The 5,911-nt window shown below is 41.9% G+C and overlaps 1 non-coding gene and 1 pseudogene across 1 annotated transcript; both read left to right on the top strand.

The window, feature by feature from the left end:
* The first annotated feature begins 671 nt into the window (after nucleotides 1-671).
* LOC124629262 (uncharacterized) lies at nucleotides 672-831 on the top strand (annotated as a pseudogene).
* A 467-nt stretch (nucleotides 832-1,298) lies between these two features.
* On the top strand, nucleotides 1,299-1,412 carry LOC124629268 (U5 spliceosomal RNA). Its single transcript, XR_006984208.1, has one exon. It is a non-coding gene; the product is annotated as a U5 spliceosomal RNA (small nuclear RNA).
* The last annotated feature ends 4,499 nt before the right edge of the window (nucleotides 1,413-5,911 follow it).

The following is a 5,911-nucleotide window of genomic DNA, read 5'->3' as shown; positions in this document are numbered from 1 at the left end:
TGCCTGTCAGCAGGTGGGATCCAGATGGACTACAAGCTCGCCATCCTCGGGGTGGGCCGGGGCTCGAAGGGCTTAACAGCGCAGGGATTCACCACCACCTGGCTCACCCTCAACACTATAAAGGATGCCATCTGGAACACCAGAAACCTGCTGGTGGGGAAACACGTGACAGTGCCCCTACACGCAAGCGACCAAATGGCGAAGTCCACGCTGCAGGGGTACCGCACATCATCATTCGGGGGCCCCTGACCCTGGCCGTTCGTAGATGCACCCTCACCTACAAAGGCTATGGGAGCAGCGAGCCGGAGGGGAGAGGATCTCTGCTGGTTACTGGAAGTGACGGGCCTTGGCCGTGGCTCGAGAGCAGTGTGATGGGCTCCTTTGGTAGGGACTCACACCCGGTCTTGAAAAAGAGAGGACAGTTTAGTGTTTTTTTTTTATTTGTTTGTTTTATACACACACACACACACACACACACACATTTGCTTTTTATATATTTATTTATTTTTAACAACCGAAAGGATTTTATAGACACATCCAACTTTATCTTCTTTTAACAATTTTAAAATAAGAAATTTGTGTTTTATCTAAGTTCATTTATAAATCACAAATGTTGTTAATGAACCGAGAAGACAAAACCTGTGCACCTTGTGAATGTGAAGAAAAAAGTGACACTTTTTTTTTTGAAAGAAAAAATCTGTTCTTATCAGTTTAATACCTGATTCGTCCTCCATTTGAGGACTTTATATTAAACGGATTTTTAGAGCGAGGAGCTAGAAGAGGGGCTTGCTCCATCCGCTCTACTCATCGACCTGGAATGGTACACCTTTTCAAAGGGGTCAGATAAAAGAAGGAGGAAATAAATAAATATTCACGTTAAACGATTGTACAAAATGGAACAGGCGTCAATCGTAATGGTTTCAGATGTACGTAATGGGCAAAGGGAGGGGACCTAATAGGTTTTTAATACAAAGTATGGTTAGAAGAAGAAGGGGGGGGGGGAAGTAGGGAAAAAAACAAAGTGATTAAAATATATATATATATATATATATATATAAAAAATTGTACAAAATGGAACAGAGGTAAATCGTAATCGATTCAGATGTACTTAATGGGAAAAGGGAGGGGACCTATTAGGTTTTAATACAAACCACAGCCCACATCCAGCTCTAGACCAATCCTACATCTGTAGCTATCAAGGCTGTGCAGGTGTAAGGGGCCGGCGCAAGCCAACCTACTCTAGACCGGATTTCTAAGCCTCCGATAGAGTTTCGGAGGCCTGGACTGACTTCCTGTATAGCTTGGGTTTCTCTTCATTCATGCATAAATCTTTCGCCTTTTACTAAAGATTTCCGTGGAGAGGAAGGTTGACCAGTTCAGCTTATTTTTGTGGGCTTTGCTGTGGCAAAGCTGTATTTGTTTTACAGTTTAACATGAGAGAGGGAAGAAGGTTGGCTTTGGGATGCAAGGTCAGTTGGCAGTGGTGCCTAGTTGCTCAATCATCTCTGCACAGGGTCTTCAAGCACGTGGTCACGAATGTCGTCCAGGAGTGGAGGCTTTGCTAGCTAGTGCTCGTTAGGCCACAGGCCATAACGGGTTATCGCTTCTCTGCCTTTTGGCTAAGTTCAATTAGTGGAGACAGCGATCGACTCTTTGGTGGCCATTGTCTTCAGTCTTTGCGTGGTTTTGGAAAATGAATGAATGAACGAATGAATGTCTTTATTGTCACTATACACATGTACAATGAAATTAAGAGCCACTCCTTTTTTTTCCCGTGCCAACATGTACATAAAATAAATACTATAGACACTATATACCTATACTATAAAATCAGTACATGTGTGTGTTTAAAATGGTTATAGCTTTTGGAAAAAGAGTGTACTGGAGTCCTCAGTCCTGTCCCAGCGGAGCAAAGTATGACCTGCTAGCTGCATGCTAGCATCGGGTATCCTCGGATGAGGCCAGGTTTCAGTGATAATCAAAACACAACAATCACGAACGTAGCGATTTCCAGCTAGTTGTAATTCCAAATCGTCCATTGTATGCACTAGGGATCTGGCAATGGAGAGATACAGGCTCAGTAAAGGTGGCTTATGTGGTTGTTTTCTTAGCCTTAACATAACACCGGACCTGCATCCCCGCTTCTGCTTCCTCTCCCTCATCCGTCTGCGCCGCCTCCTGGACCCGACGACAATCCACGGAGAGCCCGGCAATCTCGCTGTCGTCTGGGATGTTGTGCGTGTGATGAAAGACTCTCGAAATAGGTATCTGGTGCTGGTCCCCAATATCCATAAGGTTCTGGCTTGTGTAGCGAATGTTCGCAGAACCGATAATACACAAACAAGTAATAAAGAAATAGTACAAAAACAACAAAAAAGAGCACTAAAAAGGAGATCCGTGAGCCACTGCGACTGTGTGCGCCGCCATCTTGGAATCTATCCAAAAAGAAAAAAATTTTTTTTCAGTGCCTGTTGGTGAAAGGAAGATCAAGCCAGTAGACCTGTGGACAGGTAAGTACAAATTTATTAATTTATTTATTGTGTTTAGGTTTATATTTGTTTTAGTTATTTATTACAGTTTATTTATTTATTGGCTAGTGGCGCCTCCAAAATGTCGGCTGCTCATGCCGGCATGAGGAGGTACCACAGCGTACGTTTCTTATTTAAAGAGGTGGATGGTACGCCCCTGGGTATGTCACTCCTTGACTTCTCCAGGAAGCTCATCCAAAAATCTCTTAATTTCAAACCAGATGAACTGAATTGTCTGGTGACTCTGCCCCTGAACAAAGGATTTGTTGTTAGCTTTAGGCTTGCTTCTCTGTTAAATGATTTCTGTGATGAATGAAATGAAACACAAGAAATAATATGCCTTTAATATGACTATAACTTCATCTCTGCAAGTTTATTTTTAACACTGTTTTATACATTTTCAAACTATACTGCTCATTATCCTCACAATCTCAAGGTGAGAAGTGTGAGGTCCACCCTGAGAGCACAGAGTGTGTTATCCCCAGAGGTATGGGTAATCCTGTCAAGAGATCTAAGGTTTTTACACATTTGAAACGTTTAAACTCCGATATAGTATTTTTACAGGAGACTCACCTACGTATCATAGGTTACACTGCCCTTGGGTGAGTCAAGTCTTCCACTCGAACTTCAACTTCAAAGGCAAGAGGGGTCACTATTTTAATTGGCAAAAGGTCACAGTTTTCCTCCTGTGATAACGTTATTGCTGATGTGAACGGTAGATATATTATAGTTTCTCGTACTCTAATGCAAAGACAGGTGTTGTTGGTAAATGTATACGCTCCAAACTTTGATGACGTGGAATTGGCTAATAGATTGTTGAGCAATCTCCCGTTCTTAAATACTCACCTGTTGATTTTCGGGGGATATTTAAACTGTGTTTTTGACCCAAATTTAGATCGGTCTAATAGCCGTTTTCTGAATCAATCTGCTGTCTAAAATATTTTCCAATTTTATGTGTCAGAACCGTCTCGTTAATCCCTGGAGATCCCGTAACCCCTCTCTTAAAAAGTTTTCTTTCTTCTCCCAGGTGCATCATTCCTTTCGATGATTGATTATTTTTCATAGACAGCACTCTTGATTCTTGTGTAGTTTCTTCTGACTATCTGGATATTGTAATTTCTGATCACGCGCCTCTACAATTAGATATTCATCTTTCTATTTATAAACGTAGCCCACCGCCTTGGTGATTTAATTATCTTCTTTTAGCAGACAGTGAATTCTGTGAGTTCATTTCCACTTCTATAGATGACTTTCTTTCCTTCAATCAGAATGACTCCACCTCTTATTCATTGTTCCAGATCATGGAACTCCTCTTCTGGTCCTTGGTGATTTCAACATTCATCTAGACAAGCCACATGCAGCTGATTTTCTTGCTCTCCTTCCCACATTTGACCTCAAGCAGTGACCTCAGTGGAATCTTATCTCTCTGACAGATCCTTCAAGGTATCATGGAGGGGAAGTATTTCTGAAACTCAGCAACTCACAACTGGCGTTCCACAGGGGTCAGTTCTGGGTCCTCTCCTCTTTTCTATCTAAACTACATCTCTAGGGCAGGTGATTGAGTCTTATGGCTTCTCATATCATTGCTATTCTGATGACACCCAGATCTATTTGTCCTTCCAGCCTGATGATCCATCCGTCTCTGCACGCATCTCTGCTTGCCTGCCGGACATCTCGGTCTGGATGAGGGAACACCACCTTAAGCAAAACCTGGCAAAATCTGAGCTTCTCGTCATCCCAGCCTGTCCCTCAAATCAACCACAACCTCACTGTACAGCTCAGCTCAACCACACTAAAGCCAACCAGGAAGGCCAGGAACCTTGGGTGATTCTTGATGACAGCTTGACCTTTACAGACCACATCTCACCAACTGCATGGTCCTGTAGGTTCATCCGTACAACATCAAGAAAATCAGACCCTACCTCACCGAACAGGCTACACAGACTAGTCCAGGCTCTTATCTCAAAACTGGACTACTGCAACTCACTACTCTCGGGCCTCCCAGCCAGCTCCACCAAACCCCTTCAGATGATTCAGAATGCTGCAGCATGCCTCATCTTCAACCAGCCCAAGAGAACCCATGTCACACTCCTCTTCATCTCCCTCCACTGGCTTCCTGTAGACCCGCATCAAATTCAAGGCCTTGATGCTCACCTACAAGACCTTGTCTGGAACAGCATCCTCCTACCTCAACGCTCTCCTGAAGGCTTACGTTTCCTCACGCAATCTGCGATTGATTAGCGACCGACGCTTAGTAGTTCCTACTCAGCATGGCTCAAGGTCCTGTAGGTTCAAATTTAGCCTATTACCCAAAAACATTTAAAATTCAACTTGGACGCCAATACTCACATCTACCTCTGAGCCCAGTTGGAGATAGAAAAAATACACCAGCCGTGAGTGAGAAGAAGCAAGGGTCCAGCTTTATTGTTCCATTCCACCACACGAGATCCACACCGATGAGAATTCTCAAAAGTGTTCCCCCTACCCTGAGCTTAAGCTCCAGTATTTATACTGTATTTACACACTAAATAACCCATATGTTTCAAGAAGACTATGATCTCACTACCAAAAGGGTTAAAAAAGAGCTCATTTACCTTACTCTTATGTTCCAGAAAAGGGCTATTTCACTTACACATAGGATTGAAACCAGGGGTTTTAATTTACACATAAAATCAGAACCCAGGCATTTCTAATAACCCAGAAAATAAAAACCCTGAGTTTCTAGTTACTCAGAGGATCAGAAACCAGAATTTTCAGTTACCTAGGGCATCAGAAACTTCGTTTTTCATTTACCCAGAGAATAGAAAGTGGAGAAGACTAAACAATCTAATGGGACCTTGGTCTTATTGTTATCTCGAGGGGGGGGGGCAGTTTGACCCAACCACCCTTATAACTGGCTCTCTTCATGGTTCTCTTAAAATTAAGGCCTTCCTTGCGAGACGAGAATCTTCACCATCTGAATCATGAGTAAGTTATATTTTCCTGTATTTCTAGTTTTTATTTTCAGATTTACTCTATATCTCTTATTATATATGCTGCTTGAAAAACCGGTTTACTGTACTTCCTACTTCTTAATAGCATTTTTATAAAAAAGTATGTATGTATGTGTGTGTATATATATATATATATATATATACACTTTTTATTATAAGACATTACCCTTATAATATCTTAATATTCCTTTTTATTATTCTTATAAAGTTATAATAGTATGTGTGAGAGAGATTGTGTGTGTGTGTTATGTCTACTTGCCCGCCCTTGACTGTACGAGGGTGTGTGTGTTTTAGCACTCCTCAGCTTGTACACTTCTTTCGACTTTTTGACTAACAACCCATAAAGATCTTTAAAGTTAAAAGTTTAAAGTTGTTAAAGTAGTAAATGAC

The sequence above is a fragment of the Ictalurus punctatus genome, chromosome 19 (genome assembly GCF_001660625.3).
Source record: "Ictalurus punctatus breed USDA103 chromosome 19, Coco_2.0, whole genome shotgun sequence".
Lineage (NCBI taxonomy): Eukaryota > Metazoa > Chordata > Actinopteri > Siluriformes > Ictaluridae > Ictalurus > Ictalurus punctatus.
The sequence above is the reverse complement of the archived record's forward strand: the minus strand, read 5'-3'. Positions and strand labels throughout refer to the sequence as shown.